This window comes from Pogoniulus pusillus, chromosome 4, assembly GCF_015220805.1.
Source record: "Pogoniulus pusillus isolate bPogPus1 chromosome 4, bPogPus1.pri, whole genome shotgun sequence".
Taxonomy (NCBI): Eukaryota; Metazoa; Chordata; class Aves; order Piciformes; family Lybiidae; genus Pogoniulus; species Pogoniulus pusillus.
In genome coordinates this window covers 35,935,646-35,956,714 of record NC_087267.1, presented here as the reverse complement: position 1 = coordinate 35,956,714, position 21,069 = coordinate 35,935,646, and the positions used below count along the sequence as shown (strand labels likewise).

Below are 21,069 nucleotides of genomic sequence, written 5' to 3'. Positions count from 1 at the left end.
GTGTCTATGTAGTACTTGCTTATTCATATCATATGTTATTTTTCATTTTGAATAAATTGGCTATCCATTTATTATATACTCTTGATTTTTTTCCTTTTCTAATATTCAAATCAGATCTCTATAAAAATAATTAGATGAATAAACAATAACAGAATAAGAACAGGTCATAATAAAGTAAAACCTATTTTTAACAACTATGTTAATGAAAAGATTAGTACCTAGAGGGCAGATAAAGGCATTTTCTTGTTACATTTGAGTACTATTTTATGCTCATAACACTCTGCTCTACCACTTTATTCTGTGAATAAAACTTGAGGGAGTGGAACAGTAAACAATGCTGTTTGAAACATGATCATTATAATATTGATAAATATAGAAGCATATATAACTAGAACCATAGAATCATGGAATGGTTTGGGTTGGAAGGGACCTCCAAATATCATATAATGCAACCCCCCTACAGTCAGCAGGGAAATCTTCCACTAGAGCAGGTTGCTCAGAGCCTTGTTGAGCTTGACCTCAAATATCTCCAGGGAAAGGGCCTCAACTACCTACCTGGGCAACCTGTTCCAGTGTTCCAACTCCTGTATGGCAAAGAACTTGTTCCTAACATACAACCTAAATCTCCTCTTCTCTAATTTCAAAACACATCCTATCACTGCAGTCCTTCTGCAACCTTCTTGTAGCTCCCTTCATGTGCTGGAAGACTCTTCTTAGGTCTCCCCAGAGCCTTCTGTTTTCCAGGCTGAACAACTCCAGCTCCCTCACCTTGTAGCAGAGGTGCTCCAGCTGAGCTGAGCTTTTCTCAATTTGAATTTGTTGCAAGCTTTCACAGCTGGCAAGTAGCTTGTTTCTCTTTTGTTTTTCTCCCTCTCTGGGAGATTATTCTGTTTCGGTTTTGTTTGGGTTTTTTGGTCATTTTTTGAGAGGATAAGGGGAAGAGGGGTTATAAATGATGACTCAAGAGCTCCAAGCTCCATGCAACTGTTTTTTTTTTTTTTTTTTTTTTTAATTACATTATCATCTAGATTGGAAATATATTTTTTCAGTAACCAAATCTAGTTTTATGTATTCTCTTCTGCTTTGATTCCTAATAGGAATATTTTCTAACACACAGTATTTGCCAGGAGTCAGGTTGACTTGTTACCTTATTCCAGGGTTCAGAGGGGCAATAGCTTCCATTATGAGAAGAATTAGTAGTGTAGTTAGCTGACGTAATTACTAGTGCAAATAGTAGCCGTAATGCAGAACTGAGATATTTCTATTATGGAGTGCTTGTGAAGATTTAATGGGGAAATGGATACTCTAGATCCATTTCAGCATCAGCTAGTTTGCATCATTTGAGAGCACCATGAGTAAAATAGTTTGTGAATACAGCAGTATACACAGGTGCAAAGAGTCTTCTTGTCTGCTTTGAATCAAGATTCATTTCAATCTTTAAAGATTGTTGTTTGGTGGGTGACAGCTCACTGCGCCAACAAGGCTCATTTAGGGGACCTAGAAATGAGCAGGTTGAACAGAAGCAGCACACCTCTACATCTGGCAGGTTGATGTCTGGGTTACAAGAGCACTGGCTGATGCACTGGTATTTTCATTTTGCATGTCATTACTGTGGATCTAGTGAGAAACAGAGAAATACAATTAATTAGGACTCTGACTAGCAGCTTCAGTAGCAGGGCTGCTTGTTAGAGGCACGTGGGAATAAAGCAACAAGAAAATACCAAGATTTTTGAGCTAAGCAAAGAATCTGGGAGAAGTAAGATTGCACTGACAATGTATGCAGCTCTCAAGGGAAAAGAGCGTGGTATTTGCACCATCCACAGCATTTCATTGTTTATCAAGGAAAGGAATTTGCCTTTACTGTGATGAATTGGATCATTTATCCTAATACAGGAGCTGCAGTGAAGATCTTTCGAGTGTAAGGCTAAGATGTGTCTGAACCATAACACAGCAGTTGCCAATCTAAAGTGAGGCCATTGAGTTATGGGATATTCATATGGTGCAGGAAAGTTTTCTAACCATCAATTTGTAGCTGACTTATGCTGTGAGTGAGAGAACATTGAAAAAAGCTCAATTCTTAGGAGGCTTGCATATTTCCCTTGAAATTCATAATAAAATGGACAGGTGTCCCTACAAGCAGATATTTCTCCAATGTGATATCTTTCCTTGGCAGTTAATTCTTAGCATGGCTGATCTTTCAAAAGATCTTCACAGGACTTCACAGATAGTAGATCATGAAGAATGGTCCACCTCATGCATTTAAGTGGCATGGCATTGCACTGAGAAGCAGCCATGCCAGTTTAGCCTGCAAGCAGCATCAGGAAGGTAGGATTTGGCTACTCAGAGTGAGTCTCCACATGCCAACAGTGGCTGCTTACTGAAGAACTACAGAATGAATGTGCCCTTTGTGGCTGTGAGAACTGCCGCATTAAAGGCAGTAATTTCTTCAGTCACTTTCCCTTTAAAGTGTCAAATCCTTTAGCATTAATACTTAAGCACCAATTAGAGGCAATAATTGAATGTGCTGGGTAGCCAGGAGTCCCAAGGCAAAGTAAAAAAAAAAGTTAACTGTACTATGGAGGTCAATTATTAGGTAAAACTTACTTATGATCAGTTTACTGTCATTAAATGTTTCAAATCACTCCAGAGAGACTGGAAGGGTGAAATAGCCTAATATAGTAGAATGAAGAGGAAAAAAAGTCTGGATTGCCCAGATAAGACGGAGTAGATGAATGAGCTGTTCTTTAAAGGAAAGCCTTTGCTTTTCTCCCTCCACAGAATATTACACAATATGCTAGGGAGAATTTACATTTTCCTGAAGATGAATATGATGAATATTTTCAGTAATGCTTTTCATGAATATGGAAAAGGGGCTGTACCTTTTTTTTTTTTGCTATACTCATAAAATATGCATCTGTTGAGTTCCTGTTCTCACAGTATGAGATATGGATTGGAATTTCTAATTTCTTCATTTATTTGGTAGAGGATTTTTTTCTTCTAATAAGACATTTTAATATAATGGCTTAGAATGTGAATTGTGTCAGGATTAGTTATGGAGTAAGTTGTCTTTGTAAGAAGCATTTGCTGCTCTTACTGCTCTGCTGCCAATTCTCTTATGACTTGAAAGAAAAATATTTGCAACTCGCATGTGGGCTGGGGAACTGAACTGCTGAATCTCTCTTAACATTATAATATTATTCCATCTCCCAGAAAATATTTTCCAGACTACCCAATCTTCAAAATCATAGGTAGATGTAAACTGTGGGACACAGGTAGTAGTGGATTATGAGAAATCAACCGTCATCCCTGGAGCTGTTCAAGGCAAGATTGGACATGGCGCTTGGTGCCATGGTCTAGCCATGAGCTCTGTGGTAAAGGGTTGGACTTGATGATCTGTGAGGTCTCTTCCAACCTTGATGATACTGTGATACTGTGAACCTGTAAGAAAAGAACAAGAGTTTCATCCATTTTCTTACACAGAAAAAGTGGAACACACAAAATTATTTGAGTTCTGTTGCCACTAAACTCTAACCTATCTGACACAAAAAAGAGTCATGTACAATGAAGGCAAATACAAATATTTTTATTGCCTGCTATTTTGGTAATGTATTTTAATATATTGATATATCATCATTCATCATTTACTGTATCACATAGTAAGTCAGAAGAGTTACATACCCAGAATAAAATTTTCTGGGAAGATTTCTTTCATTCCTTTTTAGAAGTCCTTTCTTTGCAAGAAATCCTCTTGTTAAAAGATGTGTGAGTTTTTGAATGCTGTAGTGACTGTTTCCCTATGGTGTGTAGCGTGTAGATACTCATGTATCCAAACTACATGGGGACTGTGCAAAAAAACCCTCACTTTCCTTGTGACAGGCATGATAGAAGCTACATATACAGAAAGTGTCAAGCTTGCTTTCCTTGACACTTTTTATTTAATATGGTTTCTATTGAAATTCAGTTTCTTCCCTTTCTCAGTATACTATTGAATTTTTTCACAGAGGAAGGGTAAGAGGCAATGAATAAAACCTGCGCCATGAGAAACTGAGATTAGATATATGTGGGAAAAGTATTTTAAGAAGAAGGATAGTCAATATTGTAGCAGGTTGCCAAGACATTTTGGAATCTCAACCCTGGCAGTAAATAAAATAAAAACCCAAACCACCAAGTGTAACCTTCAGCCATATGATCTAACTTTGAGGCTGACCTGCTTTGAGTGGGCATGGGACCAGCTGACCATCAGAGTCCCTTCAAACAAATTATGTTACGATTCCTGAAATCAGCCTGGAATTTGACTCTGTTTATCACAAAATTGCTATAGTCAAACAAAATAGCAACCTCAGAAGAAATTCTTTCAACTCCTGAATGGGAACCATTTTCTATCATAGAGTCATGAAATGGTATGGGTTGGAAGGGACCTCCAAAGGTCATCTAGTCCAACCCCTCTACAGTCAGCAGAAACATCTTCCACTAGATCAGGTTGCTCAGAGTCTTGTTGAGCCTAACCTTGAATATTTTTAGGGAAGGGGCCTCAACTACCTACCTGGGCAACCTGTTCCAGTGTTCCAGCATCCTCATGGTAAAGGACTTGTTCCTAATATCCAATCTAAATCTCCTCTAATTTTAAAGCATTGCCCCTCATCCCATCACTGCAGGCCTTTGGAAAAAGTTCCTCTCCAGACATTTTTTAGGCCCCCTTCAGGTACTGGAAAGTTGCTATTAGGTCTCCCTGGAGCCTTTCTCTTCTACCTGGAGCCTTCTTTTTTCCAGGCTGAAAACCCCCAACTCCCTCAGCCTATCCTCTCATCAGAGGAGCTTCAGCCTCCTGATCATTTGTATGGTCTTTTATGGACTCACTGCATCAGGTCTATGCCCTTCTTGTATTGAGCCCTCCAGGGGTGGATGCAGTACTCCAGATGAGGTCTTACCAGAGCAGAGCAAAGCAGCAGAATCACCTATGCACGAACACAGGAGTAAGAAAATAATTATCATTATTATCACAGCAGCCCTTTGCCTTTCAGAGGTGAGCACAACCCTAACCCTAACCTGTAACTTCCATATGTGGCAATTAAAGAAAAGAAGGATCAAGGATAAAGCCTATAGATTCCATTATGAGTGAAGATATGATGTGTTGACAATAAATCAATAATTGCTTTAGACTTTACAAACAACAAAGGAAATGTTCTGAAGATTGTAGTGAAAGAGTGACAAATGGTTGCAGCTTAACGACAAATAACAAATGTTGTTGGGGAAAGTAGATTTTGAAGGCACAGATCAATATTACCTTTTAGACTCACAAAGCAGAAAATATGAAATCAAAGTCAAACTGTCAGAAGGCTCACATCTCTCCAAATGCAGAAAAATCACACAAGAAGACAAAAGTATTTCTGCTCTGAGGTTATAACCTTAAGAAATCTGAACTCATAACCTTAAGAAATCTGAACTCACCACTAGGATTCTTATTCATTCCAGCTTCAGAGCAGAAATCCTTGCCAACTGATGTTCATCTCCTTCAGAAACAAAACTAGAGATCTACATATGGAATATCAATGACACAATGTGTTCTTTCAGAGGGCTATGGTCTCATGTCTCTAGGTTTGTATCTGTAATTACTGTTGATATTCAGAGAGATCCGGCTTCAGTTATACATGCCTGAATTCACTGTAGTGAGCTAATCCACTCACTTTTAGCTGGACACTTGTGCTCAGTTGACGTGCTTTCTGGGTAAGTAAAGAGGAATTATAGAATGGTTTGAGTTGGAAGGGACCTCCAAAGGTCATCTAGTTGAACCCCTTTACAGTCAGCAGGGGCGTCCTCCACCTGATCAGGTTGCTCAGAGCCTTGTTGAGCCTAACTTTGAGTATCTCCAGGGATGAGGCCTCAGTCACCTCTCTGAGCAACTTGTTCCAGCAGCAAATTTTGTTTTACCTTTGAGTGAGTATTGTGAGTTATTCAAAAGTTGAAAACAATGTCCCTGTCTCTGCAGAATCAAACTGGAGCAATGCTGCAGGCTAAAGTAGGAGGGATGGGAAGCTGTGGAGACTGCTGAAAGGCATTTTCAGGAAAGAAGCAGATTGAGGAGGCAGGCTCTGATATAAGACCAATGCATAGGAATAAATGAAGGCAAGGTAGCTGTTTCAACAGCTGTGATTGGTATGGAATTATGTTTAATTTGCAGTAATTTGGAAGGCAGGAGTAACAAACAGACACCTAACTGGTGGGCTGATCTACTGATTTACACAAGATAACAAAGGCATTTTGAAAATCCACTTCAAGACTAAAGTAGATTAAACTAGACTAGATTAGACTAAACTATACACTAATACAAGGTTATTTTTCATGTGCCCTTGCTATATCTGAAAATGTGTTACTAATAACAAAGATTGAATAAGTTAGAGGTGGCTGAAGTGATAAGACAGACAGAACAACAGAGGGACCTGGCAAACACCTGTACATAGTAATTGCAATGTTTTCCTTATTTCTGTCTTTGTTGGTGGGAAAGAGTAAGCAATATAAAGAACATCTTTGTTACTGCACGAAAACAGCTGAAAGGGAGAAGGAATGCACTTACAGGAGTGGAACTACAGGAATTGTCTTCCTATATGGAGTGACTGCTTCTGCAAAATGTTTTTCTTCCAGTGCAATGCCAAGAATGTTTTATCTTTGGTTGAATTCAGCAAGATTTTAATGTAATTTTTTTTTGAGGAATAGTTTAGGGACAGTGGTATTTCTAAATCACTAGCTTTGTGGTAGTAAAAATAAGTAGTAAATCAAAGCATCTGTAATTTAAATGTCCTTTGGTTTAAAATGGTGTTTGTTACGAAAGCCTCGTTTTTGTAAGTGTGCTGGGAGTGGATAAAGGCAGAAATAAACCACACTATCACTAGCAAAAGAAAATGCCACACTTGGCCTTATTAATCCATAAGTGAAACTTTTACTGGATATTTCTCTTTGATTCAGAGCTGTAAAAAGGAAGAGGTGTGCTGGCAGACAGTGTGGATGTGTTCATTAGCTGCAGCATCTATTTCCTTTAGCTGTTCTGAACAAGGAAACAAAAGCCAATCTTTGTTTGCTATTCCATATTCATCTGCTTTCTTTTTAATGGCTTGACTGACAGCCTGGGTATGCATTGTCCGATGGCTTCACATCAAGCCTGTGCCCTAAATTCCCTTATCATTCACTTCCATCATGTCAGGTGAGCCTTTTGTGGGTGTCCATTATTTACACGCTATATTGTGTTATGATGAATTACCCTCTTGGGAATTTTAGGACGTCTTAATCCCAGTCTGACAGAACTCTGTGATAAAGAATCACCAACCCCCTATGCTAAATGCAAGGCCATCAGAGGATGTGGATTTTGGACAGCTTTTACTGGCTAAAGAGAAACAAGCCAGCATGCTCCATCTCTCATTTTCATTGGTTAGTTTTCTACCAAGAAATTGTATGCAGCAGGGCATAGAGAGTCATTATGATTTTTCCTTAGTTGCTTTTCTGATGAACAAACTATTTGATTACAGAACCAATTATGGTGAATTTATTATAATTTAATCTCACATTAAATCTGACCTCTTTCTCCATCAGGACATATTAAGAAAAAAAAATTTTGGAACAACAACAAAGAACAAACCAATAATCAAACCAGAAAACCCCAGAACACTCCCCCCAAACCTCCAAAAACCCACAACAAACACAAACAATCAAAACCTAATAGCACTTGAGTGTGTATTTCCAGTGACAGCCACATGTGTTTGTGTGCTGTCTAGCATTTAAGGCAAGGCTAATTCGTAGTGCTCATCAAGCAACACATGGGGTGGGGAGTAGAGAAGATGGACTCTTAGCTTTCTTGTGCTGACAGTTTAGGACTAGCCAGAATTGCAATGCATAGCAAGCTGACAACTTGCTACCAATCAATTCTTTTCTTGTGGAAGAGACTGGAACAAGCAGAGCTGAGGCCTCGTTCACCACGTCTGTGCAATGCCAGGTGGTATTAGTGGTGTGATGAAGTACAGTCCCAGTGATATTTCCACCTTCTGCACTTCACTGCAGTTTACCAGCTGTTTTAACACTTGAGATTGACTCTTGAGGCTTGACAAGGAACTACAGGCCTGTTCCTTTGAACCTCTGGGTTATGGGGATTGCAGATACCCCAGAGGATTTTGCTGCAGCATCATTTACAGTTATTTTATTCTGGGAAGTGTCACAGTGTTCTTTGTGCTTGCTGGAGTTTCAGGACTCATCCCTCAACAGCTCACAAGCTCAAAACAAACACAAGCTTAGTCTCGAAAGCCACAGAATTTGGGAAACCAAAGAAAAGATGAAATATCAAACTACTATGAGGAGGAAGTTCTACATCGTGAGGGTGGTGGAATACTGGAATAGATTGCCCAGGGAGGCAGTTGAGGCCCCATCCCTGGGAGTATTCAAGGTGAGGCTCAACAAGGCTCTGAGTAACCTGATCTAGTGGAGGATGTCCCTGTTGACTGCAAGGGGTTTGGACCAGGTGACCTTTGGAGGTCCCTTCTGACCCAACCCTTTTTATGGTTCTATGTAAGTGAAAAACTGCTGGGTTTTGGTTGTTTTTTTTTGTTTTTTTTTTGTTTGGTGATTTCTGCCCCCTGCCCCCCACTTTCTTTTTTTACTTCTTTTCTTTTTTTATTTTTTTTCTGCAATGTTCCAGTGTGTCACATAGCTGGAGGAGAAATGAAAATGAATAAAACTAATTATGCATTCCATAGAATAGCTTCTTCATTTCATCCTTTTGATTCAGTTGGAAGTAAATGACGGTTTTTCTGCCAGAGTGTATCCTAAAGCTATTCTTAGACACACCTGAAAACACTAAAAGTTTAGACATGTGTGTTCCTTGTATGGAAACTGGTGAGAAGTGTCTTTTCTCATTTCATAGAAACCAGGGTGAATGGAAATTCATATTTATTTCTGTAGTGCATGCCAGAGGGAAGAAATTGCTGCCTTTAGCTGCATTACAGTGCAGAGTGTGATACAAAAATCCATGTAAAATACATTATATTGCTTAACCTGGCGAAGACACAAATCAACTTTCAGATGTAGTCTTACTGTCAGATGCATGCTTGTCACTTTTTCTCTGTTCTGAAGTGTGTCTTTCACACCTGGCACTTTAACTGAAGTTTTAAAATTTGTGATCTGACTAACAGAGAAGTTAATCTTAAATGCATACTTGTGGTTTTTGGAACTCTTTAATTTGATCTTTTACTTTTGTCTGGTTTTTTCATTTATTTTTTGGCTATTGTAATTTTTTTTGTGTTTTTTTTTTCTTTGCTTATTTATTTGATTTTCCTTTTCCCCCCCCATATTGTTATTTTGGGATTTTGTACACTTGTTTTAGAGTGTGATCTTTTTATACTTTGTTGGGGTTGTTTGTTGTAGGGTTGGTTTGGGGGTTTTTTGTGTTTTTTTTTTTTTTTCTTGTTTTGGGTTTTTTGGCATTTTTCTTGTTGTTTCAAGATTGTGTGCATTTGTTTTGTTTTGGTTTTCCCTTTTTTCATTTACTTTTCTCTTACTCTGAAGTCCATGTGGACCAGTAATTCTGCTGTGGATGTAAGGAGCTAGTACTAGATGATCCTTGTGGTCCCCTCCAACCCTGATTGATTCTATGATTCTATTTCTTGTCAGCACTTTAGCCCTTCAAATAGAAGTTCCTCATTTTATTAGCAAAATGTGAGTTGTTGTTTTCTTTCACCACCACAAAAGTTAAATGTTACTTTGAACCTGATGTCTTTGCTACAGAATTTTCTCATTTTTATCATTCCCCAGCTTCTAAGAAACAGTTGTGAGATATGTTGTAGCCAGGTGGGGGTTGGTCTCTTCTCCCAGGCAACCAGCAACAGAACAAGGGGACACAGTCTCAAGTTGTGCCGGGGGAAGTATTGGTTGGATGTTTGGAGGAAGTCCTTGACAGAGAGAGTGATTTCCCATTGGAATGGGCTGCCCAGGGAGGTGGTGGAGTCACCATCCCTGGGGGTATTCAAGAAAAGCCTGGATGAGGCACTTAGTGCCATGGTCTAGTTGACTGGATAGGGCTGGGCTATAGGTTGGACTGGATGATCTTGGAGGGCTCTTCCAACCTGGTTGATTCTATGATTCTATGTCACAATATTAGCAACTAGATTCCGATGGAGGCTTCTTGAATGCCATGAGATTGGGTAAAGTTCATCACTCAGAAAAATGGATGGGTTTAAATTTAAAAATAAACAACAAGCAACCAAACTAAACCAAACCAACCAAACAATACAACCACCCCCCAGAAATGTTGAAAAATTCCTGACCCACTTGGATTATAGTAATTACAGTTATTACTCCTGTGTTGATATTTCATCATAAATGTGTACAGAGTCCCTAAAATAGGTCTAGAGTAGGTTACTGTATGGAAGCAGTTGTCTTGGTTTTTACTAAGAATTTTAAAGCTCATTACAAGCATTCTTTTACAGTATATCAAATGTTCTGCTGACAGCTATTTCTATTAAATAAATTAGTGGAAATATAAGGATATTAAAGTCTGAAATCTGTAAAGCTGGGGGCTAAGGCTTCATGTCACATTTCTCTATTTTCTGCATAAATTGCGTTATCACATTTTAACTGAGAATGCTGTCAGACCTTGCAGGAGAGGCACAGTCTCATCTTCTGAACTGTCAAGACATTGCTTTAATTAAGCTACAAAGAAACTTCCCTCTAAATAAAAAGAGTAGGTGCTTCTTCTTGGCATTTGAGATCTAAGGTTCAAGCTGACAATATAAAACCAGAATGTTGCCACGCTTTATATGATTTGGCTGTACATGTCATACAGTCGCAGGATCTAGGGAGGGTGTCCCTGCCAGTGGCAGGGGGGTTGAACTAGATGATCCTTGTGGTCCCTTCCAACCCTGACTGATTCTATGGTTCTGTGAATTAATTTGTGTGTGTATGTGTGAGAGAAAGAGTCAAGGAACCGTTTGGATAATAGGTGGTAATGGGTTCATGGACAGCTTTGTCTCCAGGCTTCTCTTACTATTGAGGAAGCTAAGTGAGAATAGTGATTTCTGCAATAAAATTACTTAAACACTTTTTTATTTCTGGGAAATAATAATCACAGTTTTATTTTAACAGAGTGACTAATTTTTCATATTTCAAAAGTATGTTTTATTAATACATTTATGAATGAAAATTTAAAGAGAAAGAAAAAAAAATTGGAATTGTGTACTGAATAGTTGTAGAACTCTACACATAGCACTGATGGAGAATGTGAAGCTAAGTGCCCTAATGTGTATTTGAAAACAAGTCTTTTAAGGGATAAACCCTTTAAAATTGCAGGAAAAAGACAAAAAAACCCAAGTATTCTGTGGTTTCAGAGTAAAAGAAGATTACAAATATTTTATTATAGAATTCTTATATTTTTGAAACTAGATAATAGAGATAAATTGAAAATGTTAATTAGATGTTACTTAGACTGATTATGTTCTCAGGAAGATCTTTACCTGAAAATTGTTGAAGACTGAGAAGAACTTCAGCTCTTAATGGGCAAGTATCTCTTATGAGAGCTATTTGGCACAGAAATTAAGTGTAGAGTAGTGTAATTTATGAATTACAGGAGATGATTTGTTATTTTTAATTATTGCCTTCTGCATGTCTGGGTCACAGGGATCTATCTACTCATGGAAAGTGCTGCAACTCATTAATGCACCCTCTTTTTGCTGTCTCCTCCATCCTTTCCAATGACATCCGCCAGCAAAGTCTGATCTGGCTAATATGTTGTAAGGTGGCATTTAAGTGCTCAAGTTGTAATTAAAGGCAGCAGTTAATAATTGTGATGACACTTACTTTAATTTGTAACTATGGAGTTTTACATTGCATGGTGAAGAACTTGACATTTAGTTTTTATTCATGTAGTTATAATACCAACAGCATTAAAAACCCCCACAAATCCTTATTGATAACATAGAATCAAAGCAACTAAAGCCTAAGGGCTTCTTTGTAAGCACGTTTTATGCTGGGGGGAAAAAAAAACCAACAAGCTACAAAAACCCTCATTGTCTTTCCAAAACAAAAGGCAGCTTCAAAATAAACAAACAAAAAAACCCCAAAAAATCTAAAGTGAAAAAAAAACTCTTAAAAAAAAAAGATGTTTTTAATGTATTGGGGTTTTGAGTTTTAGCTTTTAATTAGCTTGTATGTTTTTTTTACACTAAATTATTTAGAGGTTGTTTTATATTTCATATCAATTTAAATGGAGAGGGAATTAAATAGGGCATATATAATGAGATTTAAATAACTGAAGAAAATCAATTCAGCTCAATCTGTGCTGTTAGCTAAGCTACTCTTCAAGATGTACTCTAATACTGTGTTTGAACAATTATTCTTCAGGGATTCCTATTCTATTCTGGTATGCAAAAGCTTCAGCTGCATAAAAAGTTTGCTTTGTATTACTGCATTCCAACTCTGCAGTGTTTTCTGTGTGCCTGCCCAGAAATGGGTCCCTTGACTGATAATGAAACAGAGCACATGTACCGTAGTGACAAATAATGAGGGGGTTTACAGCACAGAGCAGTTTGGTTAACATACACTAGTAAGAGTATTTTTAATATGCATAAATGTACTTGCTTGTTTACAAGGGAACTATAATACTAGATTTCATCAAGCTGCTTAAGTACCAAATCTGGGTACTTTGGAGAGCTGTTAAGCTCTCAAACCCAGCTCTATTAGCATCTTCGTATTATATGAGATAGAACAACGTTGTCTGCGCATGAACACACAGAGTTAATTGACTCTTTGTGACAAGCATTAAATTCCTACATGCCTAGAGTTGATGGAGTTCTAGATGCAGACTATGAAATTACAGTTGACAAGGTAGTAGAACTGACTTAGCGTAGAGAAGATTTTACTGAAATCTTCAGATAATCTTGTCTGTCATAGTAAGTTTTTAGATGACGTGCACGTAGAAAGCAATGTGTTAGTGTTAAGGGCATTGCAGATCAGTAAAAGTACCCTATATGAGAAGTGGATCTTTATTTTCTGGCATTAAGTTGGGTTACTTTCTCAGGCAAGCGAGGAGACAGTGTAGCAAGCCTACAGTGCAGAGCAATTAATTTTTATCATGGTTATACAGAGGAGGAGTTCTGTATGTGGATAACTTTCTGGCTGTTTTTTTTTGCCACATAGGTCATAGAATCATAGAATCACTCAGGTTGGAAAAGACCCTTGAGATCATCAGGTCCAACCGTTAACCCTACTCTGCCAAGTTCACCACTAAACCATATTCATAAACACCACGTCTAAACGACCTTTAAACACATCCAGTGATGGTGACTTCACCACCTCCCTGACCAGCCTGTTCCAATGCCTGACCACTCTCTGTGAAAAACTATTTCTCACGTCCAGCCTGCACTTAGCCTGGTGCAGCCCAAAGCTGGTGGGCAGTGAAGCTGGGCTAATCTCATCAGTTTTAAGGCATCAGGACTTGTTTATATTCCTGGTTGAAACCATGGAGATTCTGCTTAGGCTACATTTTAGGGTAAGTATATACTTGAACCACAATTAAGTTATGTATAGATGCAGCACAGTTCTTATAAATTCCACTGATTTCTGGAAGTTGCCTGCACCTCTAGGAGCAAGTGGCTATGTTATACTGCAGCTTCTCAGAGTTACCTTCCCACCTTCTCCAGGATTTCTGCCTCAATTTTGTACAAGTAACTTAATTTGTATAGGATTCGTGGTATCATAACATCAGTGCTATTTCCATAAATCTAAAACCAAATCAAACCCAAAGGACATCAACAAAACAAGAACAACTACCTGAGGGGTGGTTGTGGCCAGGAGGAGGTTGCTCTCTTCTCTCAGGTGGCCAGCACCAGAACAAGAGGACACAGCCTCAGGCTGCGCCAGGGGAGATTTAGGCTGGAGGTGAGGAGAAAGTTCTTCACTGAGAGAGTCACTGGACACTGGAATGGGCTGCCCAGAGAGGTGGTGGAGTAGCCGTCCCTGGGGCTGTTCAAGGCAAGATTGGACGTGGCACTTGGTGCCATGGTCTAGCCTTGAGCTCTGTGGTAAAGGGTTGGACTTGATGATCTGTGAGGTCTCTTCCAACCCTGATAATACTGTGATACTGTGATACTGTGAAAACCCACCAAAAAAAAAAATTGTTAATAAGCTACTTCTGACTGTGCATATTTTGGTGCAATGTTGTGGATTCCATTTAAAAGAAATCTGACAACTTGGATGCTTGAAAATAAGAAACGTCTGACCACAGGGCATAGGTAGAGTTCAATATATGATTAAACTTAGCTGCAATTTAGTTTAATAAGGCTTTATAAGGTTGGTGTTTATTTGCTTGATGCTGCTACTCTGTATACAAGTGAATGTGTTTTATTCTCATTTATGGGAATACTAACCTATGATGGAACAAAGATCATTATGTGATGAAAGATGAAGCTGAGGCTGCATTTTTAATCCACGGCAATGCAGTAGCACTACCTAAATCTAGAAGGTAATTTCAGCCAGGAGACCAAGACACTTTTGTCATCAGCATTCAGTCATTTTCTGATAGTAGAGGTTCAGTATTTCAATGCTGCTGCTGACCTTAATGAGAACATGAAGTAATCTGCTTTCTCAAATCTTAATGTTTCATATGACAGGGAAGCACCCAGAAGAGTCTGCCTTTCTTTTTCTGTAAATTATCTCTTCTCCTGTATTCTTTAATGATATATCCCCAATACAATTCCATGAAATCCAACAGGAATGTTCTATACTGTTAAAAAAAAAAAATCCAAACCTTTAAGAGTCTTCTAGAGCCCTTCTAATTTCAGGTTTTTAACTTAAGATTTAGTCTGTCTGAAAATCATCTCTGCTGTCTGATGTGCCAGTTTAACTTGACTATGGAAGAAATTCTTCCCTATGGGCAGGATCTGTGAGGCTTGAAGTGCAACTCAGGTGAGCTTCAGTGAGCTACACCATATTGAGCTACTTACATTCAACCTCCTTTCTAGCAAGGTACTGCCATAATTTGCCTTAAGATGTACTGTGACGTTCTTGACGTGTCTATAAACTTTTAGCTTTCTTGTAATTCTTTTTGCTGTTCATGGTTTGATTCTGGTTATGGTTTTCAGTTCTTTCAATCTAGCTGGATTGAAAGAAAACACACCTTCTGGAGGGTGCTAAATTTTGTGGTAGAGTTCAATATATTTCCTTTCTGTGAAGGAAGTAATACAAGATTGCAAAACAAAGTAAGTTTAAACTTAAGTAACACCAGATGTGGAAGTGACATGGGGAAGACGATTAGGCAGTTTTGAGGTGGAATAATGTTTCTTGATTGTGTTCTTTGAGCTAGAAGGTGGCAATTAGATTTTCATACATAGAAAAGTGTGAAACATCCTAATTAAACACCTTTTGGTGATAGTCATTGTGCATAAACCCAAAGTGCTTGTGGTACTCAAATGTTACCTATGAGAATAACATTAGAAAAAGATCTGTTCTGTCTTTTTTTGGTTTTATGTGTATGTGTGTGTGTGTGTGTGTGTGTGTGTGTGTGAAGAATTGGAAGGAAATTATAACTTGAATGTTGATTCCAATATCTACATTACTTGCTAGGACAGTCAATTAAATACATTGTATGTATAGTTATAGGTCATGTATAGAATCATAAAAAGTAGAAAAACCACTGAAAGAGAACCACAAAAATACAGTGGATTAATTCAGAGGATAATCCTTACAGACATAAAAGTTACCAGCACCTGGTACTAATGTTTTGTGTGATTTTTGGTTAAATCATTTCACCATTCTGCTTTACTTTATATGCTAAAACCATTAGGACAGGCTGAGGGAGCTGGGGTTGTTCAGCCTAGAGAAGGGAAAGCTCCAGGGGGGACCTTCTAGCTACTTTTCCATACCTGAAGAGATCCTACAGAAAGGCTAGAGAGGGACTTTTTTAAGGGTGTCTAGCAATAGGACAAGGGGAAATGATTTGATGTTGAGGGAGAGTAGGCTTAGACTGGATCTTAAGAAGTTCTTCAGTATAAGGGTGGTGAAACTCTGGAGTAAGTTGCTCAGCAAGGCTGTGGATGCCTCCTCCCTGGGGGTGTTCAAAGCCAGGTTGGACAAGGTCTTGAGCATCTCAGTCTAGTTGAGAGGTGTCCCTGTCCATGGTAGACATGGAGTAGATGGTCTCTCAGGTCCCTTCCAACCTAAGCCATTTTGTGTTTCTCTTTGTCCTTTACTGAGGATTTATTTATTTAATCTATTCTCCTTCTTATTATTCTCTTGGAAATAAGGCAGTTTTACACCTAGTCATATTTTGTACATCTGCAGTCCTATTAAATGTTAAGCATTTAAAAATTGTATTTTGTGCTTGTTTGGCTTTTGCCTTTTTATTCTTTAACTTTTTTTTTTTTTTTAATATTAGAGGATAATTACTTTTTTGACATTTTAGAGCCCTTGTTTTGCAGAAATTAATTTGGACATTCCTATAATCACTTTTTGTAGCCCTGACTTTTCCCTGAGTTCCTAAGAACTATACATGCAGAACAGTTGAACAATCAGGGTAACAGGATACCCACTCAATACATGTGTCAGTTTCTAATCATGCCTGTGAAGTTGCTAGCTCAGCTGTGAAGCTTGAAAGTTTCCTAAGGCAGGCAGTGAACTGGAGCTGGTGGCGTTGTGCAAGTTGTGATTTGTCAGAGCACTTGGCAATTTCAGTCTAATGGCTTCAGCATGTGTCCTTCACTTTGAGCTTGTTTAAAAGTATAACACTAATGTGACTTGCATTTAAGGCATCTGAATCGTTAGAGTGAAAATGTAATAAGCTCTAAGGCTCTGAAACCTCTGCAAATGAGAGGATAAATTATGTGTTAAAAGAATTGGTCTTTTGCTGTTTCTACATGCCACTCTACCAAAATTTCATTGCTGGGTGTCAAGATGCATCTGACAGACTGTTTTTTTAACTTTTCTGATCATTTTGCTTCATGCCTTTATCTGCAGTTCTTTTTATCTTACTCTCTAGTCCGCTGAAACATTTTTCACAGTATCAAGGTGTCATAATGTTGCCCAGCTTCTCAATCCTCCTGATTCCACACATCCTAAAAACATTCTTAACCTCAGGAATTGAATCTCCATCCTCCCTCAGTTTCCCTGTAAAGTTGGAAAGTATAGAATTTAATGAAGAGCCCTCGTTAGAGGGCAGAGAACATTCTTTGTTGCTTTTTAATAATAATTGAGCAGAATGGTTTTGTACACTCATTCTGCAGCATATTAAACATGTAAGATATTTCACGCAAAGCATACAAACTGGATTCAGTGCTCCCAGTTGTTCTTCATTGTGGCTGTATTTGATTTGTCCACTTCTCCAGGATTTGGAAGGTTCTAACCAGCAATAGTTTTGCACCTGCAGTTCATTTATTCCATGGACTGCTCGTGTAAGATTTCTTTTTATCTACTGCCAACAGTGTTATTAGTTAAGTTTATGAACATTAGAGACCATTCTGAGGTGGAAACCAGTTAGCTTTCAGGCAACTACTGACTGGTATTTGGCAGTATTCCCCCTGTTAGTTCTGTATAGTGTGCACTCACCCAGATGCATATCATGGAATGGCTTAGATTGGAAGGGACCATAGAGTTCATCTACTCCAACTCCCACCATGGGCAGAGATGACTTGTAACAAGACTTGGGTGCTAAAAGCCTCATCCAGACTGGCCTCAAACACCTCTAGGGAGGAGGCATTCACAACCTCGTTGGGCAATGTGTTCCAGAGTTTCACCACCCTTGTACTGCAGAGTTTCTTCCTGAGTTCCAGGCTGAACCTACTCTCCCTCAGCTTCAAACCACTGCCACTTGTCCTGGTGCTAGACACCCTTATGAAAAGTTCCTCTCCAGCCTTCCTATAGGCTCCCTTCAGGTATTGGAAGGCAGCTTGAAGATGCTCCTGGCATCTTTCCTCCAGCTCTACTACTTCTCTAGAAGTGTAAATGTATGTGTTTGAGCTTATTTATTTGTTCATCAGTGATGATTTTCAGTGGGGTATCTTGCTCCAGCCATTCTGTGATTTGCTTTAGGAAAGAATCAGAGATTTTGATGTTAGTGCTACCTTTGACTACTGCAGGATTTTAGATTCTTACTAAAATTTAACTCAGAATCCTGCTGTAGTATAATGTATTTAAAAGACTCTTTAGCACTCCTTTAGAAGTAGATGTAGTACTGGCACCTGTTACTTTTTGCTTTTCTGTTTGGTAATTTGCACAGAGGGGCTTGCACACAGCATTTTAGAGGCCAAAAGCCACATGTGTGATGCATTTGTTTAGAGTCTTCCTTTTTCAGGTTTCCCTGTTAAAGTCAATATGGTTATACATGTCAGAAAGCATTAACTTCAACTGAAATATATTAATCTCAGATACTTTAGTTCAGATTTGGCTTCCCATTTATTTCTGATTTTATTGAGAATAGCAGCTTCATTAATTTTAACTCTTCTGCTTTGGAACTGGAGAATTCCTAGAAGTGTAGTATGTTTTATGGACTATCAGTCTTCACTCAAACAGTAGGAATGTCTTAAGTCATAAAGAATGATTTTTGACTACAGATGTTAACAGATACAGAAATCCTTTACTATCTCTTTGCTAAACGTAAGGAGGATGACACTGAGGTTTGTTTTTTCCATTAGGTTGCCTTTTTTTTAGGCAACATGACAGCCTTGTGTTAGATATGAGGTCATCTTGCTTAAAAAAAACACCACAAACAAACAAAACAACAAAGTGGGGAATTCTTGAGTAGAATTGCTGTTCATCTGAATAAACCAAAAATGGCTTCAAATGCATTAGACAAACATGTAAAACATGGAAAGTAATTTTCTGTTTATTGTTTAAATAAAGTTGGATGTTGTTATCTATAGCTGGGTTGGGGAGGAGGAAAAAAAAGTAGAAGTTTAGGTTGTTTATAGCATTTAGGAGTCATTCTTTGATTCTATAATTGCATAATTAATGGAGTAATTAATGGCTATTTGGCTAATTGATTACCCGGAGTTACTACAACATTATAACATACTTGAAGAAAGTAAAAACAATAGAACCAAGATGGAAGTAAATAATTCTAATTTATTTTAATGCAGAATGTAACAGTTTATGAAGCTGAAAATGCATTTTCTTAACATTTTAACAGCCTGTATTAAAGCTGTAGTGAAATAATAACGTCAGTCTGTCACTGGCACTTCAGGCACCTTATGTCAGTCTTAGCAAAGTCTTCTCCTCATATTTCTCTCTTGCAGCTTATGTGCAATTCATAATCATATAAAAAAGAAGAGTATATTTCAAATGTAAATAGAAATTCCTGTTTGAAACCACTTTTACATGTACTCCTTGCAACTTTTACACTGTTTGTGCAAGATCAGGATTGACTATTTGGATCATATTTTAAAATCAGGGTTTGAAGTTCATTAAATTGTACATTGTTCTGTTTAGGCTTGATATATCTTCTCCCTGGGTATTTATCTCCTCAATATAACCTAAAATACCCATGAATTTGCTATTTTAGGAAGCTTTGTGAGGCTACTGGTGTCTAATAATTTCAAGCTTATACATTTTATAATAGCTTAATACATCAAGTGGTAGTCAGATTTTATTTTCAAGATAAAATACTTAAAGGAGAATGAGAAAGGAGGGGGAAAAAAAGATTGATTTCATTGTAGTGAATATCACTGTAATTGGCCTATTACTGACAGACTTCTGTCCTAGCTAGGAGGAGATAAAGATATGACATATGTGCATAGAATGAAGCCTGGAAGATGAATAAACCTTCTGGGGAGTTTATCTTTGCAGATCAGATAAAGATTCTTCAGGTCTCCTTCTTACTGTCTGCGCTGCATCAAAGGCTGTCTTTCAGAACTTGTAACATATATTGGAACCTGGGGACAAGACCTTTGAAAATGGACAGTTTATTGACAGGCTGCCTGGCTTTGGCTTTTTCAGTTGTTGGTCTGTTTTTCTGGGTAGTATTTTGTAAGCCCTTTACAAGTTAAGGAAAAGTTCACAGGCTGATGGAATAAATAGCATTTGTATCTTATCTGACATTCCCAATACATGTTTTGCTTTTGAGGCATCCACTATCTTTAAAAGATGCTAGGAAATCTAGTTCAACTAGACTGGAACTGGAACTAGACTCTTGCCTTCCTTGGAAGTTTGATAAAAATACTTTTGTCTGGCCAGTGGTCATCTTTCAGAGGATAATTGTTCTTTCATTACTGAGTTGGGTGTTCTGAAAAGTCCTGAAAACATTGCTTCCTACATCATATTTAGAAAATAGCCAAGGAGAGAGCAGTTCTTATTTATTAAAAAGTTGGTTTAAAAATAAAATAAAATAGAGGTAGAAACAAATGTTTGTTTACTCACAGTGATTTCCAGCATTTTACATTTGACATCAGCTGCTATATTAATCACACTGCCTAAAACTGACGTCAACCCTTTTGATCTCTTGCTTAGAAGTACTATCCTACAGCTGCCAAGCATGCTCCAAAAACCTGGGAGTAGATGCTTCAGCGTTTGGTTAGCTTTTAAAGCCTTCTCTTCCTAATCATGATTTCTCAGATTCTGTACTACTGTACAGCACTTTGGGTTTCATTGCTGTAATCTCAGAATTCTTTTTTCTTTGTACAGATTGTAGTGATAGGGCCTGAAGGGAGCCTACGAGAAGGGTGCAAAGTGATAGTTTCCAAAGGCCTGCACTGATAGAATGAGAGGAAATGGTTTGAAATTAGAGAAGAGGAGATTTAGGTCAGATGTTAGGAACAAGTTCTTTGCCATGAGAGTGCTGGAATAGGATGCCCAGAGAGGTAGCTGAGGCCCCACTCTTGAAGATATTCAAGGTGAGGCTTGACAAGGTTCTGAGCAACCTGATCTAGTGGAGTTTGTCCCTGCTGTCTGCAGGGGGATTGGACTAGCTGAAATTTGGAGGTTACCCTTCTAACCCAAACCATTCTATGATGTCAGGCAAGGTGGTGTGTGTAAGAGAAAGTATTATCAGAAGGCTACTGATGGAGTTTGAACACAACTAGAACTTCTTAAATGACATTGGCATGAGTGTTAAGT

The 21,069-nt window shown here is 38.2% G+C and overlaps 1 protein-coding gene across 6 annotated transcripts in view; it reads left to right on the top strand.

Annotated features, from left to right (window-relative positions):
- Window positions 1–21,069, top strand: part of CACNA2D1 (calcium voltage-gated channel auxiliary subunit alpha2delta 1) — a 407,133-nt gene that overhangs the window by 170,792 nt on the left and 215,272 nt on the right. The gene's annotated exons all lie outside the window — the stretch shown is intronic.